The sequence below is a fragment of the Balaenoptera ricei genome, chromosome 2 (assembly GCF_028023285.1).
Source record: "Balaenoptera ricei isolate mBalRic1 chromosome 2, mBalRic1.hap2, whole genome shotgun sequence".
Classification (NCBI taxonomy): domain Eukaryota; kingdom Metazoa; phylum Chordata; class Mammalia; order Artiodactyla; family Balaenopteridae; genus Balaenoptera; species Balaenoptera ricei.
The window spans coordinates 10,817,679-10,837,524 of record NC_082640.1 but is presented as its reverse complement, the minus strand read 5'-3'; the positions used below and the strand labels follow the sequence as shown (position 1 = coordinate 10,837,524).

At 39.3% G+C, this 19,846-nt stretch overlaps 1 protein-coding gene across 1 annotated transcript in view; it reads left to right on the top strand.

Annotated features, from left to right (window-relative positions):
* Window positions 1-19,846, top strand: part of GPR158 (G protein-coupled receptor 158) — a 327,082-nt gene that overhangs the window by 270,335 nt on the left and 36,901 nt on the right. The window lies entirely within an intron of this gene.

The window sequence follows — 19,846 nt, the reverse complement described above, 5'->3', positions numbered from 1 at the left end:
TGGGGGGGCTGTCCTGGAGGTTGCCATGGCTACTCAGGCATTGCCTTCACTTATAATGGGTTATTATACTGGTTCGTCCAAGTAGAAAGTAAAAGCGTAAAGGAAGGGTAACTAACACAAAACGATGCCAACAAATTGTGGTGAAACACATGAACACCTCAGCAGCTATGTTGTGAAGGTTGAGATAAGGTTAAAGGGAACACAGGAGCCTTACGTGTTGGCCTGGTGACTGCTCCAGTGAATAGCCACTGTTAAAACAACCTGCGTTCCTGCCAGTGGAGGTGCCGGGAGTGGGGAGGTTGATCTTTTTCTTTCCTTGACTTCCCTCTGTTTTGTATGAGACCTTGGTCCTGCATCCCAGATCTGCCCTCTTCTTCCTGTTGTGCCGCAGACCGGCTGCAGAAAGCTAGAAGTTCCTGGTGGTGAGGGGTAAGGAACTGAAAAGCACCAGTATGGGGTCAGAAGGGCCAAGACAACTGATGGTTGCAAGGCTAGTTTATTCAAAGAGCATGAATGTATATATAGGTTTAGTACCGAACGAATACCAGACAACAAATCAGCAAACCTTGTATTTCCACATAATTCTGTCGCCACTATCTATGCGCCATTATCTATGCGCCACTATCTATGCGCCACTATCTATGCATCACTATCTATGCATCACTATCTATGCATCACTATCTATGCGTCAGCATGCCTTATGGGCCATTCTTTGGAGATACAGACTTCCCCCTCAGGGCAGCACGTCCTTCTTCTGGGGAACAACCAGGGGCTCTTAGATCCAGAGCAGGCACCTGGAACGAAACTGGCCGCAAGCCATTTTCCTTTTTTACGCTCAATACCGCAGCGTCAGGAGTGCATACCAAGAAAGAGACAAGCAGTTCTCCGCAAAGCAGAAAGCTGAATAAGCTTACAGCTTGGGGGCCACCACACTGTTGTGTGTTTTTTTTTTCTCGCTCCTCTCTTTCCAATAACTGGCAAGTGAGCAACAGTAGTTTGCATATATTTTTTGTCTTACTTTCCCATCAGTTTGAGCTAAACAAACAAAAAACCCTACTGGCCCTTCTTACCTAACTGCTTTAGTGTGACACCACAAAAAAATTCTTGTTTCATCCCACTCACACGGGATCAGTGTCTTTTGTTCCTCAACCCTTAATATGTTTAGGTTGCAGGGGGAGAGTCAGGAGATTGGATGGCAGCTAGAGGTCTGGGTACACATTCTCTCCTCATGCCTCTGAGGGGTTCTCCCTCTCCTGAGCCAAAGTGGATCTGTAACTGTGTAGCTTCTAAAATGAGATAATGTGAAGATGTTTTGAAAATTCAAAAGGCTTTCCCAATACATGGGCAATTTCTATATTTTATATTTGGTATAAAAATACATCTTATATTTCTAACTTAATCTATCTCTATTATTTTTTCAAAGAGCAAACAGATGTCTTTTCCTTTTATTTTTTAGTTCCTAGAAATAAAAGTAGAGGTGCTTAAATTAAGGGAAAAAAATCAGTTCATTCCAGTGCAGCAGTCCCCACCCTGGGGCTGGAGGGGTTAGCGATGGTGAGTCCACGGTGTAACGGGTTGAATTGTGGCTTCCAAAAAAGACAAAAGGTAAGCTCAAAACAGGGCAGAAGCATGCCTGAGACAAATTTTAAAAGCCATAAACAACAAGCATAACACACACAAGAGAAAGGGCCTCTCCTTTATTTCTTTCACAGATTAAGTCAGAGGCTAAAAGCACTCTCATGCCAACATGAAGCTGGCTACTGCACCGAGAATGTGATAGTCATTCAGTCTCACAGGAGAATATACACTCAATGATTCCATTTCTGTGAAGTTCAAGAACAGCCCAAACTGACCAATAGTCATGAAATATTGTTGCAGATGAGAATCCACAGAACTTAGAACCTGTCTAGACACTGCGGACATGTAGGAGGCCTATCTGACAGCCCTCTGAGGCCTTGGCAGCTACGTGCCCTCACCGCTCCTCTCTGCAGACACGAGGCTGCAGCAAGAGCTGCTACTGCTAGTGAGTCAGCACCAGGCAGGAAAGGTTAAAAATATATCCAATAAACAGTGCTCCTCAGTTATCCAGATAAATAAGCACATATGCGAGAAAATAAATGCAGACTAAAGGCCTGTTTAAGGTCTTGCATAAATTAAGGAATTCTGATGTGACAACACTCCTGGAGAGAGAAAACATCTTTACAAGAAGCAGCAGGAAACAGGCCCGAGGTCTGCGCCTCTCCTTTTCAGCACCTCTTCTAGCATCAGTACCAAAGCCTTTCCAACCTCGGCACCAGCTCTCTCTGGTATCCTGGAGGCTGCCTCACTGAACTCTCCCAATCTGAGCAGTAGACCATGTCCTGAATAGTTTCTTTCCTTCTCCTTTCCATCAAAACTTCCCTGTCCTGCACCTATGATTTCTAGAACTTATTCTATCCTAAGTGGCTTTCAGTTAGTTGTCATCACTCTAATCCTTTCAGATAAATTTCACTAGGGATTTTTTGAAGATATAAAAAGTGATTCTAATGGTAGCTATTTTAGGCACTGTGACAACCAGTAAGAAAAATGTTTTTAAATTATCTTTTTATTAGTGCCTTTAAAATTAAACTATTTGTGACACATCCTAGTTATACTTGCCTTATGAGAACTTAGTGGCACATCTTATTCAGTGACTCTTATCAAAGGTTATTCCAAGAGCTCCTCCTTTTCTTTGTGACTTGTTATCATGCTTCTGAGTTTATCTTAATGCATTTAGTTTGTTAAACTTAAGAAGGTAGCTGAATTTGTAGCTAATGATTCCTAAATGAAAACCACTTTCATTCATTCATTCAATTAGCATAAATGGAACATAATGCCCAGTGGAGGAGATATAGTGTACAAATGGTATTGCAATGCAATGTAATATGTTCTGTAATAAAGGAAAAAAGGCTCTGTGAACACAGAGAAGGGGACTGCTACCTATGGAATACAGAAGAGGCTACAGAAAGAAGTAAATATTTGCTCTCTGGAGTAACAATTAGGGAGGTTGCTGGGAAAGGAATATTCTAAGATTAATGGCACAAATACAGGCATGGAGTTATGAAAGTCTGTGCTTGTTTAGGTCTGCAAAATCTATGTGGCTAGAATATGGATAGATGTAGATGGCATTGGAAGAGAGGACAAATAAAGGATGGTGGGGACATAGAAGAAGGGATTTTGTATGCCATTGTAAGCAATGTAATCTTTATTTAATGAAAAACAGGAAACCAAGAGTGGTTTCTAGGCAGATTTATATTTTGGATGGAAAACCTGTAGCAGAATATGGAGTATAACTTCTATTCACCAAGATAAAGACGTTCTCAAGGTAGCAAGCAAGTAGTATTCCTCGAAACACCTTTATTTCCGTGGCCTTGAGCCTCTGGCATATGGTTCAAAAGACAGCTTTTCCAGGTGATACCCACTTTCCACATGATCCAGGACACGGCCATGTAGATTTCCTCTAGTCTGAGGAAGGCAAAGGAGTAGAGGAAGTCGAGGAATTGTGAAGTTAGGGTGCATGGAACTGCAGAGGACAATGAATGGCAGGAGTGGACGGAAGAAGGTTCTGTGCGTGGGAAAGACCTTAGAGTTCAGGTCTCGTAGAGACAACGGTGGAGCAGGGGGCAGAACACGGCAGGAATTTCAGAGAAGGCCTGTGTCTACACGTAGAAGCAGAATTACCCGAAGAATACTGACTTCAAAGTACTTAGGTTGTGAGGCAGTTAGTAACTTGACTTTTACCAATAAGGAAATGCAACTTTGGATACCAGACAGCTTTCCATTAAAAAGAAGAGGGAATAGAAAGCCCAGAGATAAACCCATGCACATCTGGTCACCTTATTTTTGATAAAGGAGGCAAGAATATACAATGGAGAAAAGACAGCCTCTTCAATAAGTGGTGCTGGGAAAACTGGACAGCTACACGTAAAAGAATGAAATTAGAACACTCCCTGACACCATACACAAAAATAAACTCAAAATGGATTAAAGACCTAAATGTAAGGCCAGACACTATAAAACTCTTAGAGGAAAACATAGGCAGAAAACTCTATGACATAAATCACAGCAAGATCCTTTTTGACCCACCTCCTAGAATAATGGAAATAAAAACAAAAATAAACAAATGGGACCTAATGAAACTTAAAAGCTTTTGCACAGCAAAGGAAACCATGAACAAGATGAAAAGACAACCCTCAGAATGGGAGAAAATATTTGCAAATGAAGCAACTGACAAAGAATTAATCTCCAAAATTTACAAGCAGCTCATGCAGTTCAATATCAAAAAAACAGCCCAATCCAAAAATGGGCAGAAGACCTAAACAGACGTTTCTCCAAAGAAGATATACAGATTGCCAACAGACACATGAAAGAATGCTCAACATCACTAATCATTAGAGAAGTGCAAATCAAAACTACAATGAGGTATCACCTCACACCTGTCAGAATGGCCATCATCAAAAAATCTACAAACAATAAATGCTGGAGAGGGTGTGGAGAAAAGGGAACCCTCTTGCACTGTTGGTGGGAATGTGAATTGATACAGCCACTATGGAGAACAGTATGGAGGTTCTTTAAAAAACTAAAAATAGAACTACCATACGACCCAGCAATCCCACTACTGGGCATATACCCTGAGAAAACCATAATTCAAAAAGAGTCATGTACCACAATGTTCATCCCAGCAGTATTTACAATAGCCAGGACATGGAAGCAACCTAAGTGTCCATCAACAGATGAATGGATAAAGAAGATGTGGCACACATGAAGAACCTAGTGGGAAGACGGGAATAAAGACACAGACCTACTAGAGAATGGACTTGAGGATATGGGGAGGGGGTGGGGTGAGATGTGACAGGGTAAGAGAGTGTCATGGACATATATACACTACCAAATGTAAAATAGATAGCTAGTGGGAAGCCGCCGCATAGCACAGGGAGATCAGCTCGGTGCTTTGTGACCACCTAGAGGGGTGGGATGGGGAGGGTGGGAGGGAGGGAGATGCAAGAGGGAAGAGAAATGGGAACATATTGTATATGTATAACTGATTCACTTTGTTATAAAGCAGAAGCTAACACACCATTGTAAGGCAATTATACTTCAATAAAGATGTTTAAAAAAAAAAGAAGATGTGGCACAGATATACAATGGAATATTACTCAGCCATAAAAAGAAACGAAATTGAGTTATTTGTAGTGAGGTGGATGGATGTAGAGACTGTCATACAGAGTGAAGTAAGTCAGAAAGAGAAAAATAAATACTGTATGCTAACACATATATATGGAATCTAAAAAAAAAAAAGTCGTTCTGATGAACCTAGGGGCAGGACAGGAACAAAGATGCAGATGTAGAGAATGGACTTGAGGACACAGGGAGGGGGAAGGGTAAGCTGGGACGAAGTGAGAGAGTGGCATGGACTTACATATACTACCAAATGTAAAATAGATAGCTAGTGGGAAGCAGCCGCATAGCACAGGGAGATCAGCTCGGTGCTTTGTGACCACCTAGAGGGGTGGGATAGGGAGGGCGGGAGGGAGACACAAGAGGGAGGAGATATGGGGATATATTTATATGTAAAGCTGATTCACTTTGTTATAAAGCAGAAACTAACACACCATTGTAAAGCAATTATACTCCAATAAAGATGTTAAAAAAAAAAAGGACATTCTTTGAAAATGTTGACAATTTAGAGTAATTCCACCTTTGATGTGTTTAAACTATGTCATCTTGGCCAAGTCACTGAACCTTCTAAGCATCTGCATTCAGGAAAATAGATAATCGAGTATGCAATAAACAGTGACAATTACACGTACAGATTCATTTTTTATTATCGGTGATGGGTATATGTTAAACAGACCACTGCAGAACAGGAAAGTGAATAGGAGGAGAATTAAAAATATATTGAGAAATCCATTGGGTAATGCTTACTGACAAATTCTTGAAGAGCTTTTATGGTAACCTACAGTTAAACTTAGATTTTTATTTTCAGCCCTTTATTTGGAACTGAGTAATACGAATGTCTCTTCTCCCAGAGGAGCGAGGCAGTGGATGACTCAGACTGAATCGGGCTGGTAAAGCAGTTCCCTTATCATAGCAATTTGATGTTTATGTTGATTTGCCATCTAGAGAGAATTTATAAAGATCAGGTGTAATCACCTGATGCTCACTTTAAACAGAAAGAAAAAGGATTTTGCATCAATCCTGAAGGAATAAGTGTAGGAGAAATAATTATACCACTCTAGTTGATATAGTGCTTTCACATACATTTTTCCCATCCTGGGAGGGAGAGAAGGGGTTATTAACTCAGCGTTCCAGATGAGGAAGGAGATGGTCAGAATGAGCTGCTCAAGGTCATGCAGTTAGTAAGTAGCAGAGCATTCCCTTTATGTATACAAATGCTAAAATCTTTCCCCTATATTCCTCTGCCTCTCAAGAAATCCATGCTTCTTTCTGCCCAGGGCATTGAGAATTAGTACCGGCACTGGTGACTTCCCCACAGAGGGAGATGTGACTGACCAATCCCAAGCGTGGCTTGTGACTGTAGCTTGAATAATTACTTTTTTAGACTTTAAGTGTGGTTTATAGGACCTGTTATTTTATATGTTCTGCACACTTTCTTCAACAAATTGGAAAGAATCTTCAGACTCTGAACAGAGAGACAGTTTTTTCCAGTGAATGGTGGATGCAAAAGTCTCAAGGGAAAGGATGACCAACAAAGCTCAGGTAGACAGATGGGCCTTGGCCAAGGGCTAGGGGGCCGCCTTAGGACCAGGAAATAACACACCGAACAAGCATTTTGTGTATTTTCTTCTCGGCTTTAAAAAAGCTTTTGTTTTTAATCATCTTATTATATATTGTGTCTTTTCACCATTTTTTCTCCTTTCTTCTCAAAATACTGTACTTCAACTCTTTTTCTGTGCACTCTGTTGCATCTTTGTTTCTTTATTGAGGTCTGGGGTTCTTAAGATCCTCCGGTTTCTCTGAGATCATTTTTCTGTATCTTGCTACCTCCATATAATGCCAATTCATAGATATCACATATGGTACCTTCTCCATTTTGCTCTCAGATCCCCAGTACTTAGAAACAAACCTCCAGACCCCATTAAGAGCCAGGCATTTATAGTGATTACAATGAATGAGTTAAGAATCTTTTCCTGCATTTTTTTATTCCTTTATTACAAAAGTAATATATTCTCATTATTTTAAAAAAATGTCAACTATTACCAAAAGATATGTTAAAAAGTAAAAATCCCCCTCTCCTTCCCTACCTCCTCAGCCGCCAAGCTGGCTAGGCTACCCAACGGTAAATAGTCTTAATAGGCCATTGAGTGTGCAGCCAGACGTTCCTTTTTTATGTATATACAAACAGAATCATATTTTAATACTGTTTATGCAACTTTTTTTCATTTACAGTTTCTCTTAAAGATGTTTTTACAGCAACAGAATCAGATCCATTTATTATTTTAAAGTTTACTGTTGTGCATTTTGTATGGATGTAACATGAATTACAGACTTAAACCGTTCCCTCTGGGTGGAGAATGTTTTCGTTGTTTTTCTGTTACACACAATGCTTTAGTGAATATTCCTGGACATACATCTTTGCATATTTTGTATGTATGTATATGTAGAGCATTTTTCTAGAAATAGAATTCTTACTGCATTTTATTAGGTATTGGACGCTTTCCTCACCCTTCCCGGTCTTGGTCTGAGCTGTGGTTATCCCAGGTCCATGTGTGGCTTGCTGCTGGGCTGTAAATGGTTATCAGCAGCTCTTAACCCTTGCTAAGTTAAAACCACCTGCAGAGCATTTTAAAAAAGCAAATTATTCAGGCTGTGCCCTGGAACTACTGAATCAAAGTTTTCAGAAGGGAAACCTGGGCTTTCATATGTTTTAACACCACCATAGGTGATTCTAATGTTGAAGACTGCTGATTTGGTTTCTGGTTTCCATTTTTTCCCATGATTATGGCTGTACTTTCTCTCTGACTCAGTGGTTCAAACTCTGGGATGTCACTCTTTCCTTTCACAATTTCTCTTCATGAATTACCCCAGTTTAGTTTTTTAGCATTCATTTCCCCATTTGTTAACTACATTCTTTTATCTTTAGTTATAACTTTCATTTCTTTTTATTTGAAGATTATTTTTACCCTATAAACAACATTATTCAATTTAAGCCCTCCTTGTTTACCACCATGAATAAGCTGGTCAGAGTCCTAGGGCACCAGGCATTCGACGACATTCAGCCTCCATCAAAGACCACTGTCCTTACCTGATTACTCTATCTTTCCTACGTAATGGCAGAGCAGACAGTAACACATAGTGATAACTTGGGCTCCAGACTCAGGCTCAGTTTAAACCCCAGCTCTGCCACTTATTGGCTGTGTGACCTTGTACAAATTCCTTAACTTTTCTGTGCCTCAGGTTTCCCACAGGTAAAGTGGGTATACTAATGCCTGCCTGAAAGGATTGTGGTAAGGAACAAGTAAGTTGTTCGGTGTAAGACACTTTAAAAGTAATTGGAGTATCGCAGGCACTCATTAGATGCTGTTATTTTTATTATTGTCCAGCTCCCTCCTAAAAGATGACAGACAGACCTCTGAGTGGCTTCCCTCTCGGGTGCAGGTTTCCTCTTTCTTTGACTTCTTCATCTGGTTATACATTGCCATCTGCTTTCCATCTTCCAGAATTTTGTTGATAGCTATCATCTGTTGTCATTTTTACTCATACTCTCTTTGGCCTTCAGAGTTTTACAGTCATTAACTAGAGTTTCCAGAAGTAACAGACATAAACATGTTCAATCTGCCAGGTTGAACATGAAAGTCTTCATTCTTTGTTAGTCACAATTTAAACATAGATATAAATACTTGAAAAGATCCAAATTATTTCTCCCAGTGCACTGTGACCATATCATGTTTTTCTTATTGTTTAAAAATATTACAACCAAAAAAGTCTTTTCTCAGCAGCATCTAGTCATGAGCCATGTGCAGTAATCTCAGAATTATGAACTTGATGATGAGTTAGACTCCACTGGAGAAGGCAGCCTCGGTAGATTTCTTTTCATCTTTTAAAAATGTCTTCTTTAAAATTATTTTTCACATTATTCTTTCTCTAAATGCATGCCCTGGGTATTTAATGGCTTTTTGTTCTATACTCTTCTTATATCATTTGCTTTGAACACAGGTAGATAATAGCATTTTTGATGATTTCAAAGTAGGGTCTCCTTTGGTGGTAGATAGCTTCTAAGGTGGCCCCAGCGATCCCTGCCTCCTGGTATTCACAGCCTGTTCAATCCCCTCCCTTTGACCACCCTGTTTCTAATTAATAAAACACATCAACATTGAGAGCATGTCACTTCTGCAGTGAGGTTACAGAAGATTATGACTTCCATCTTGCTAGCAGACTCTCTTTCGGGCTTTGATGAAGAAAGTTGCTGTGTTGAGAGGTCCCCATGGCAAGGAACTGAGAGTGGCCTTCAACCAACAACCCGCAAAGACTCAGGGCCTCGGTTTCCTCATCCTTCAAGGAACCAAATCCTGTCAACAACCACATGAGCTTGGAAGTGTATCCTTTCCCAGCTGAGCCTTCAGATGAGACCCCAGCCCTGAGCAGTACTTTTGTTGCAATCTCAGGAGAGACTCTGAGACTGGCAAAGCCTAGATTGCTGACCCACAGATACCATGAGATAATAGATGTTTTTTAAGCCACTAAGTTTGTAGTAATTAGTGATGTAGGAATAGGTGATTAATACACCTGGCTTCCCCTGCTTTTACCATCATACTAATAGCTCTGTCACTGCACACTCAGGACACTCAGTTTGCCTTCTCTGTTTCTCTCCTTTCCCTATATATTCCATTCTGACGTGACAGTATTCAGAAGCTTCTTTTCATTTGAAGATAAATGTGTAAGAGGACTAAATAGATTGTTGATTCAAATGTGAAAAATATAAAAAGTAATTTGCCTATGTTAAGAATAAAACTGACATTTCTCCATTTATCTGTGGTTTATTAAGTGCTTCCATAAATACTATAGGAGTTTGCATTATTTTCATTTAACTGCTGAGGAAACTGAGGCCCGCTGAACTTAAGGTATTGATACTTGTCCCAGGTCATGTGTCTAATTAGTGGTAGAGCCCAGACTTGCCCTTAAGACAGCTAACTCCAAATCTCTCTTTTGATCCTTTGCACCAGGCTGCCATCTCCCTCCACCTGACTTGTAGGCAACTCATATATTTGCACTATTTGACAAATGAAATTTTTAAATTTCCTTTTAAATTTTTTTATCTTATCAAATCTCTTCTCCTGCCATATACATATGGCATATATATTTTGAAGCAGGTGTATCATTCTGACAGCAGTCACAGCAAAAATTTCTAAGATACATGTTACAAATATTTTTATTCTGAATTAAGTAAACTCTCCCAGTTGCTAATGGCCTTTCGTTACTATTCTATTTACCGACTCTTGTACTATTTTTGTCCATTATACAAAAAAGAAAAAAACCCCAGAATCATTAAATCACTGATCATATTCAGAGCTCATTTGTTTCTGAACTTGTCCATTTCTGAAGAGATGTATTTTTTACCTCTCTGCCAATTTATTAGCTCATAGATAAACTGCATCTTTCTTATAGTCACATTTTAGGAGAGGACCCAGAAGGTTTAATTTTATGCTCCTGCTATCTGCATGGATTAAACTAAAAGATTCAGTTATCCCATGCTGTCTTACTATTTACTGAGTCCCTGTAGCAGATATTAGGATGGTTTCTTATTTAAACTAACCTTTTTTTCTAATTATAGAAATAATTTAAATACTAGGAAGTACATGCATACATAATACTGAAAGCAGAGAATCATTGTCAAGACCATTAACTTTGTGAGAGAGAGATATATATATATATAACTATATATATATTGACATATACACACATGTATATACATTTATATTTATTCAAAATCATCCTTGCTTAATACATATTTACAGTAAGGTTTTGAACTGAAGCCTAACAAGAATTTATGCCCATTTTAGAAATATGAATTTTTTCATAGTAACAAAACAAAATCAAAAAAAAAGTTAGCTATGATGCTTTGGTCATAATCTCACCACTGTGCTCACTAATGTGTTTTTCTCTCAGAGGAACATGCAGTTTGCTCATGAGAGCATTGCAAGAGAAAATAGGAAGCAAAACCATAGCTTCAGATTTTTTGTTTCTTTTTTTGTTTGTTTTGCTTTTTTGATGATTATAGAAAGTATAATTTTTAGCTGGACTTCTTAATAGGAACAAACAGAACAATACATTTTCCTGTTGGCTTTTATGTGTATCCCCTTTATGCCCTGTTTTCTGGAATAAATTAAGGATGTTAAATTAAGAATAATAAGCAGGTAATAGGTATACTTTTACTTATGTGTGTATATATATGTGAACATATATATATTCATGTATACAAATATATTTTAAGCATAACCAATATCATACTGTGAACGTATTTTATGCACTCCTTGTTTTTTCACGTAACATAAATCCTGAGAGAGTTCCTGTATTCATTAATATTTTTCAGAGCACGATTATTAAGGATGGTATAATCTTCTATCATAAGTCATGTACCATAATTTATTCTTGACCAAAACATGATTTCTTTTGAACACATAAACTGAGGTTATAAAAGTTTAAAACAAAAAGAGTCATTTGTTTCTACAGTTATTGTTTGTTAGGATAGGGTATTTCCACCAAGTGCCTTTTCTTGTGGAGCAATGGGAAGACAGACTAGGGAAGCTCCCTGTACTTTCTAGCTGCGTCTTCTTTGTGCCCTTCTCTCCACCTTGCCGCGTCTTTCCGCTTTTCCGTGGGGAGCTGAGCATTACATTTCTGAGTGCTGCATCCTGGGAGTTCTAACCTGTGAATGGACGGAGAAGAGAGGAGCTGATGGGGGAGGGGTGGTGATGGAGAAGAGAGGAGCTGATGGGGGAGGGGTGGTGATGAACTGGAAGACCCCAGGACTGGCTGATGAAGAGTTCCTGAATGGTTAGGGCATGACCGGAAGTTTTCAAATGTGTTTGTTTTGTTTAGTAAAAGCCTGTGGGTCTCAGAGCTAGAGCCTGACAAGGAGTGTGAATGAAAATCTTTTTCTGTTACCTTTGGGCCTTCAGATCTTACTCTGGTCCAGGGAATGAGGCATGTGGTGTTTTATTTAAAAAGTGCTTCTTAGCTCTATGCTGTCTATACCAAGCAGTGAGTAGACTCACTCCTGAGACTGTGGGATCTTGTCATCTTTGCCTTTAGTTTTTAGATCTGTCACCCTTTAATTTCTTTTTTTTTTTTTTTTTTTTAGGAGTATTACATTGGGAATTTTAGAGGGGCTGTGGCATATCTCATCTGTCACAATAACCCCAAAATGTTCTTTGTATGTATTAATAAAATTTTTAAGTTATGTATTTTATATTTTTAGTCTATTAATTTATCCCTTTTTTGTTGCTTTGGAATAATAGGAGCCAAGTGCAAAGTAATAAGTTTTAGACCATGGTTGTGTAAAGTCTTAATCACACCCATAGACCCCTTCATGTGTGTAGTAATTTGTATTAAGTATTTTTCTATTTTTTGTAGTTTGAATCCAACTTTAGATATTTAGTTAAACATTTACAGGACATGCATTTTCACCCTAAATAAATTTCCTGTGGATGGAACCATATGTCTTGCCAAATATAGAAAAAATAATTTAGAATACATTCAAGGACTTTGAATCTACTTATTTTTAAAGCAAGTCACGTATAAAAGTGCTTTAATATACTTAGTCCTGCCTAAATGATTCATTTCCAGCCTCCTAGTTCAAAAGATAGCAAACCTGGGTAGATTAAGTACTAGGTTTTAACACTAGGTATTTCCAAGTATTACTTTTGTGGACTGTCCTCCATCACGATGAGATATAAGCTTCATTCTCCCTTGTTCAATAAGGAGTGTTGGAAGCACAGTAAACTTAAGAGGGATGAGTGGGCCTGGAAAATATTTGACTAGCAGGACTTTTCCTTGTATGGAATAGAAGGAAATTGTAGATGCAGTAGAGAAAGTCCTTAAAGCCCCAGGGGTCCCTCAAATCCTTATCAAAGGGCAACTTCATCAACAAAAGTCTCACCACCGGCATCTGTCCCTGTGCTTCCGTTACCCAGGAATCTTATTTTATAAATAAAACTGTTCACACACACCAACAGAAACCCCAACGCATGTAACACCTTCTTCACCTATAAAAGTGGTTTAATTCACAGCCAGTTTCACTGAACTGAAGCAAGTAACACTTGACGAGTCAATTAGGAAAGTAGAACTGCTGTGTCCAACACCATTAGGAAACTTGCTCAGATCCTTAAAATATCAGGCCTAAAACAGGTGCTTCACATCTTTCAGTGTCAGAGCTTTGGGTAAAGCACCAGACTGTGCTGACTGCCGACGGTTCCACCTTCTAAACATTATTCTTCCAGAAGCACCAGGCCTTGTACCTTCTGAGCAAACATAGCAGAGGTCAATTTTCTACCTCTGGTGTTGTGTCTATATTTGCAAAGGAAAATTATTTTAAAACATTCTTCTATTTTGTACATATTTGAAAAGACTAATAGTCTTTTCTCTGTGATTCTCTTTTCTTCCTCATTCATTGTGTTCAGTATCCAAAAGGTATAAGCAATCAAGCTGACTTCAAAACTAGCTTAAAAAATCACATTTGATGAAATGGGTGGATAATCTGTGCAGATTTGTTTGGAATGAGGGGAATGCTTGGAAGGGTGTTTCCAAAACAGCAATACTTTTAAAAATCACAATGCCTAGAGCATCCCACCACTAAGATCAGCTGGTTGAATTTTGTAAGCAACTGAAGAAACTTCCAGTGTTGAAGGGCCAAGTTGTTAAAATGCCCATAGGGGTACATCCACCTTAGACCTTCACACTGAAGGCTTCCTCTCAGTGAGATTGGGGGAAACAAACCTCTAGGCAGAGTATAGTGAGTTCCCAAGAGGCAATATTAAAGGTAAAAGAAAACCGGTGGTTTTGCTGTGACCCGTTTTCTCTTGCTAGCCCCGAATGTCTCTTTTTCTCTCACCCCACCCTCCTAACCCTAACAGTTTATACACTGTGCTTATTCGCCCAGCAGTTGTGCATGTTCTTTGGTCCGTAGATGGTTCGCTTATATCCTGCTTCTCACACATTAAATAAAATATCTTTATATCTATCATTAGCCTCTAGTATTGGAAAGAAAACGGGAAAAGTTTTCCCTTGAAATATGTACTTTGAAAATACACCTTAGGCAGCTCTTCCAGTAAAGGAATTTTTTTTATGGGTTTCCTATTTTGATAACCATAGGCAAATCAGTGAACCCCATTAAAATAAAGTCTCTATGTTTAAAATGGGGATAATAAAGTATATCTTGGACCTTAAATATAAGTAATGTGTCTAGTACAGTGATCAGCGGGTGGGCATGAGCAGCTATTGTTGTCATTTGTACAGAAAAATGACAGCTCTTAGTATTAGCAGCATCATTCATAAATCTTCAGCTCAGTGGCTTAAGTTTTTCTTCATTTCTTCTCCTACCAAGGTCTGTGATGAAATTTGCTATTAACTTGGGATTTGGGAGGAGGTATTTATTTTACAATACTTTGTTATACATTTATATACATTATATATAACAAGAAAAGGTTAAATATAGGGATGTGAAAAACATTGAAACATCTTAGCCTTGTTTTTGTTTTTTTCTCATTACAGATTATATTAACTAATGCAAAGCTAGATCTGAATGGAATGTCTTACAGGAAACTTACACTCCATATATCCAAAAATGAACTTACTGTCTTTTCTCATTCTTCACTTCCTCTCTCCTCTCTCCCTCCCTTCCTTTTTTAATCTCATTCCTTCCACATTGGGTTACCTCCTATTACCACGTACAGTACTAGAGAATAGGCATGCAATCATGAATAAGGCAGTTACAATCCCTGCCCTCATGTCTTACATGCTAGTAAGACACATTAAAAAAGAGAATTACAGAAATAATTATATCAAAATAGATTTGACGAGTGTGATGAAGGAAAGCTCAGAATTCAATACAATACCGTGCAAGCGAGATGGAAACCTGACTTGGTCTGGGGGTGCTGGGGCGCATCGTGGATGCCAGCCCTGACCTGAGACGTGAAGGACAAGGTGGGAGTGGGGAGAGTTTTAAGCAGAGGTAACATAATTTTTTCAACTTATGCATCTTTTTCTTTTATCTGTTTCTTTTCAAACACAATCATCCTCCCAGTCATCCAGGCTTAAAATCTTTACATTATCTTTGACACTTTATTCTCTTTTGCCTCAACAAATAATCAGTTGCTCAATTTTCTTCATTCAGCATCATCTTTTCCTCTATTCCCATGCGTGACTGAATTCCCATTCTCACTGTATTTGTTACATCTTTCTTTACCTTTTTCCTATAGCTTTATTTTTTCTTTCATTCAACAAATATATCTGAACATTTCCTGTGTGCCAGGACTCTGCTAGTGCCAGTGTTACAGAAGTGAACACGATAAACATGGCTGTCACAGCGCCTACAATCCAACATGGTGCCATGGGTCCAGTGCTGCCATAAAGCAGGGACAGTGTCCTAAACCACAGGCAAGGCTTCGTCCTCCTAGAGGAAGGGATATTCAGGCTGAGGCCTGCGGGTGAACAGGAGTAAGCCAGGTACAGGTGAGACTGTGGGGCTGTGTAAGGAACGTCCAGTGAGAAGGGACAGCATATGCAAGGATTGGAGGGCTTGGGTGGAGGAAAAGCAATGATTTAGTAAAGGCAGGCTGCTGACAACCAGCTCGAGTAATTTTGACTTTTTCGTGGGAGCCAGTGAAAGGTTCTAGGCAGGAGAGTGAGGTGTCAGAAACACCACCCTAGCTGCCGTTCGGGAGCTGGAGGAAAGAGGAATGGTGGAATAAGATATAAGAAGAGGGAAAAGGCTGGTGGGAAAGATGATGGATTGGGATTGTTTTTCTTTTTTCCAACTGGTCTTCTCACCTTCACTGTCTTCTCCTTCCATGGGCAACCAGTCTTCTTGCATGCTCCTACCAGAGTAACTTTCTGGAACACACTTCTGATCTCAACTCAAAGTTTAATGGCATGTCTGCTCTTGGAATAAAATCTGAATTCCTCACCCTGTTATTCACAGTTTACAGTGAACTGGCCGCGTCTCTGTTTTGAAGCTTGATATTCTACACTCCCCTGGATGTCTTCCCGCTGTGTCTGTCTGTACACTCCACACTCTGAAGCATCCCCACAACCATGGCTCTGTCTCAGGCCCCCTCTTTCCTCTTTGCTTCCATACTTAAACCCACTCCTCCTTCATGTGCTCTCAGTTGTCCAGCCTCCCGGGATAACTTTGCTTGTTTCCACTGAGAGAAATTTCCGTTTTCTCTGAATCCTCAATATGGTGCAATTCATGGTATTATGGCATTTGTCATCTCCCCACATGGTAGAACTATTTGGAGAGGCAAGCCAGTGCAGCTCTTATGAGCATGAACTCTGGAACCAAACCACCTGGATTCAGATCCCAGATCTGACACTTCCTAGCTGTGTGGCCCTGAGCATATCACTTAAATCTCTGTGCCTCATTTCTCTTCTATAAGATAAAAGTCCCTACTTCATAAGGTATTGTGAGGATTAAATGTGCCAGTAATACAAAAATGTATAATTTAGTGTCTAGCAATAATGCTGGATAAATATGTGGTATGATCATACCAGTATTTTTATCATTTACTTGTAACATCCACTCTTCTAAATGATAACTTGAGGACCTAATCTGCATCGGATTTACTTTTATGGCTTCTAAATCCCTTACTGCCTCACACAAAGTAAATAAATAGTGAATGTGTAAGTTAGAGTCACAAAGACCAGTGAACCCTAATGGGACTTTTCAAATAGTTTATTTTGAAGATAATACTGTATTTATTAAATTAACTAAAATGGATCACTGAGCAAATATTTTACATATAAATGTAAAGCACACCGGATTTTACATTTGATTCAGGGAGAGACCCCTACAGATAACTATAATATAAGGTAGAAAAAATATACAGTCCAAAAGTGATTATAGGAATTCAAAAGGAGTGGCTAGAAGCATTAGTAAAGAATTCATTGAATTCATGAGGTGCAATTATACTGCATTGCAGGGGTAACTTTTAGAACAAAGCATTCATAAATCAACTCTCATAATAATATTAGCCAATACTTACTGAATACTCACTGTAGCAGACACTATGTGTATCGCACTGAAACTTCAGAACAGTCCCATCTGCAAGTATTATTGTTGTGTTCATTTTACAAATGGGAAAACTGAGGCATAGCAAGGCAATGTCTGTCAAAGTCATACAACTAATAAAGAATAGAGCCAGGATTGGACCAGGGAGACTGGATTCAGAGCCTGTATTCTCCACCACCACACTGCAAAATTGAGAGTTCTACTTCACTATTTGCTGAACTATTTCTAATATGTTTTATTAAGTTCACTGGAGTTTCATTTTCTATTACTTTTTAAACTTATACCTCATCCAGGGAAGTTGAAAAAAATTGTTATTCTTTCATTTATTTCTGACCGACTCAATCTTTCACTTACAGTAACAAGTTCTCAGATTCTTTATCTGTGAAATAAAAGTTTGAAGCTATATCAATAGTTCCCAAACAGTTCAAGAGCAATTCTTTCTTTCAAAATAAAAAAATCATGCAGACGTCTGTAGTGTAGTTGTTCACCTTTGCTTATTCATTCTCTTAGTTGTTGCTTGTTGTGAAATAGAAAAGTTTGCAATGAGTCTCAGGCTTTTGCAGCCCCCAGGAATCCACTGTGCTGGAATAATCTCTAAAGCCATTTCTAGTGGAAATATTTGAGATTTTATATATTCTAGACTTTAGGGTCCTATCTCTCTAGTTTCTAATCTATCATTTCTCTCTGCCATGAGAAGGAACACTTATGCTTCCCTAATCCCTTAATCTTATATCAAGTTTTCTCTATTTTTCTTTCCCATAAGTTTTCCCTTCTTCCTTGAGCTCCGATTCCTTAGTAAACAGTACAGCTTACTTTGCAGAACTCATAATAACCACTGGACCCTTGTGCATAGGAACTATGTCTAAAACTTACGAGCTAAAACTTAGAATACAAAGTTACAGAATTTTAACTTGTTTTGTGAAAATAGAAAATAAAACAAAGGTTTTATATCAAGTTTTGGATGCAGTTTCCTGGTAGATTAAATTCTGAAATCAAATCTTTATCTCTATCTTCAGCATAGACTTAGTGAATTAGAAAATTAAGGACAAGTACTATATACACACAAAGGAACATTATCTCCTGTCCACGTCTGTTTTTTACCTTCTTCTCATTTCTTCCTGACACTTTTGGCCAGTCTTTTCCCCAGTCCTTGAGAATTTAATCATAATGGTCTTGTCAATGCTTAATTTAATACTTTTATATAGTAGAAATATTAGAGAGATGCCAGCAGAGAATTACAGGTAATGTCATGCTTGGTACGGCTGGAGAGTGGGGCTCCACTTGTCAGATACCAGCAAGAAACTGTCAGCACCCACCCCATCTCCCCCAGCTATGCTTTCTGTTTTCCAGTATTCACATCTTTGGGATGAAAAACCAAAATGACACTTGAGATTTTAGGAGTGGGCATACTCTTCTGTTACAGTGACCTTGTGCTCAGCAGAGTAAGTTCAGGCCAGCTGCTCCAGCAGGAGAGGGCAAGGCCACATTTTTCAACAGCGCTAATCCTTTAGCAGGTCCAAACCATTTCCTATTCAATGAGGGCTTGCTCAAAACCACGCGGTAGCAGACGAAAGGTCGTGCATACTGTGCTTTCACAGGACCTTTGACCATCCCCCAGAGTGGGCCACTTGTTCCCTTGTGTCCCATGGAACCTGCACAGATGTTTATCACAGCACCTATACTGCTTTGATGCAATTTCTTCTTTCTTTCTTTATTTATTTATATTTTAAAAATTTATTTATTTTATTTTATTTTTGGCTGCGTTGGGTCTTCACTGCTGCATGCGGGCTTTCTCTAGTTGTGGTGAGCGGGGGCTGCTCTTCATTGCGGTATGTAGGCTTCCCATTGTGGTGGCTTCTCTTGTGGAGCACGGGTTCTAGGTGCACGGACTTCAGTAGTTGTGGCACACGAGCTCAGTAGTTGTGGCTCGCGGGCTCTAGAGTGCAGACTCAGTCGCTGTGGTGCACGGGCTTAGTTGCTCCACGGCATGTGGGATCTTCCCGGACCAGGGCTTGAACCCGTGTCCCCTGCATTGGCAGGCGGATTCTTAACCACTGCACCACCAGGGAAGCCTCCAATTTCTTCTTTATATGGCTTTCTACCCTTTCTTATTGGCCTTTGTACCCATAGCATCTAGTATATTGCCTGGCTCATGATAAATGCTTAATTAATATTTGTTGAATGAAAACTCTGGAGTGAGAAGCGAGGAGCTAGTGAAGTAATGGAGCCAAGTACTAAGTGAGGTAATAAACACAGAGTGATAGATGATGGGGGGATGGGGTGCAGTACAGGATACTCCTCTTAGGATATTTCAGACAGGGGAGAGGTATTGCCGGAAGTGTGGCGCAGGAATAGATGCGGCTCCAGCTGAGAAAGGCAGTGGAAGCTCGCCTGGCTGGCCCATCTGGGGAAGTAAAGGAGAGTGAAGCTTGGACATACCAAAAATTTAGAGGCAATTGCTAGAAACTCCTGAAAGCTAGAATTAAAGACTTTAGATCTGATATGAAAACAATAAGGAGACTCTATAATTCTTTGTTTTGGACAAAGAATGATCAAAATAATATTTTAGAGTTTTATTCA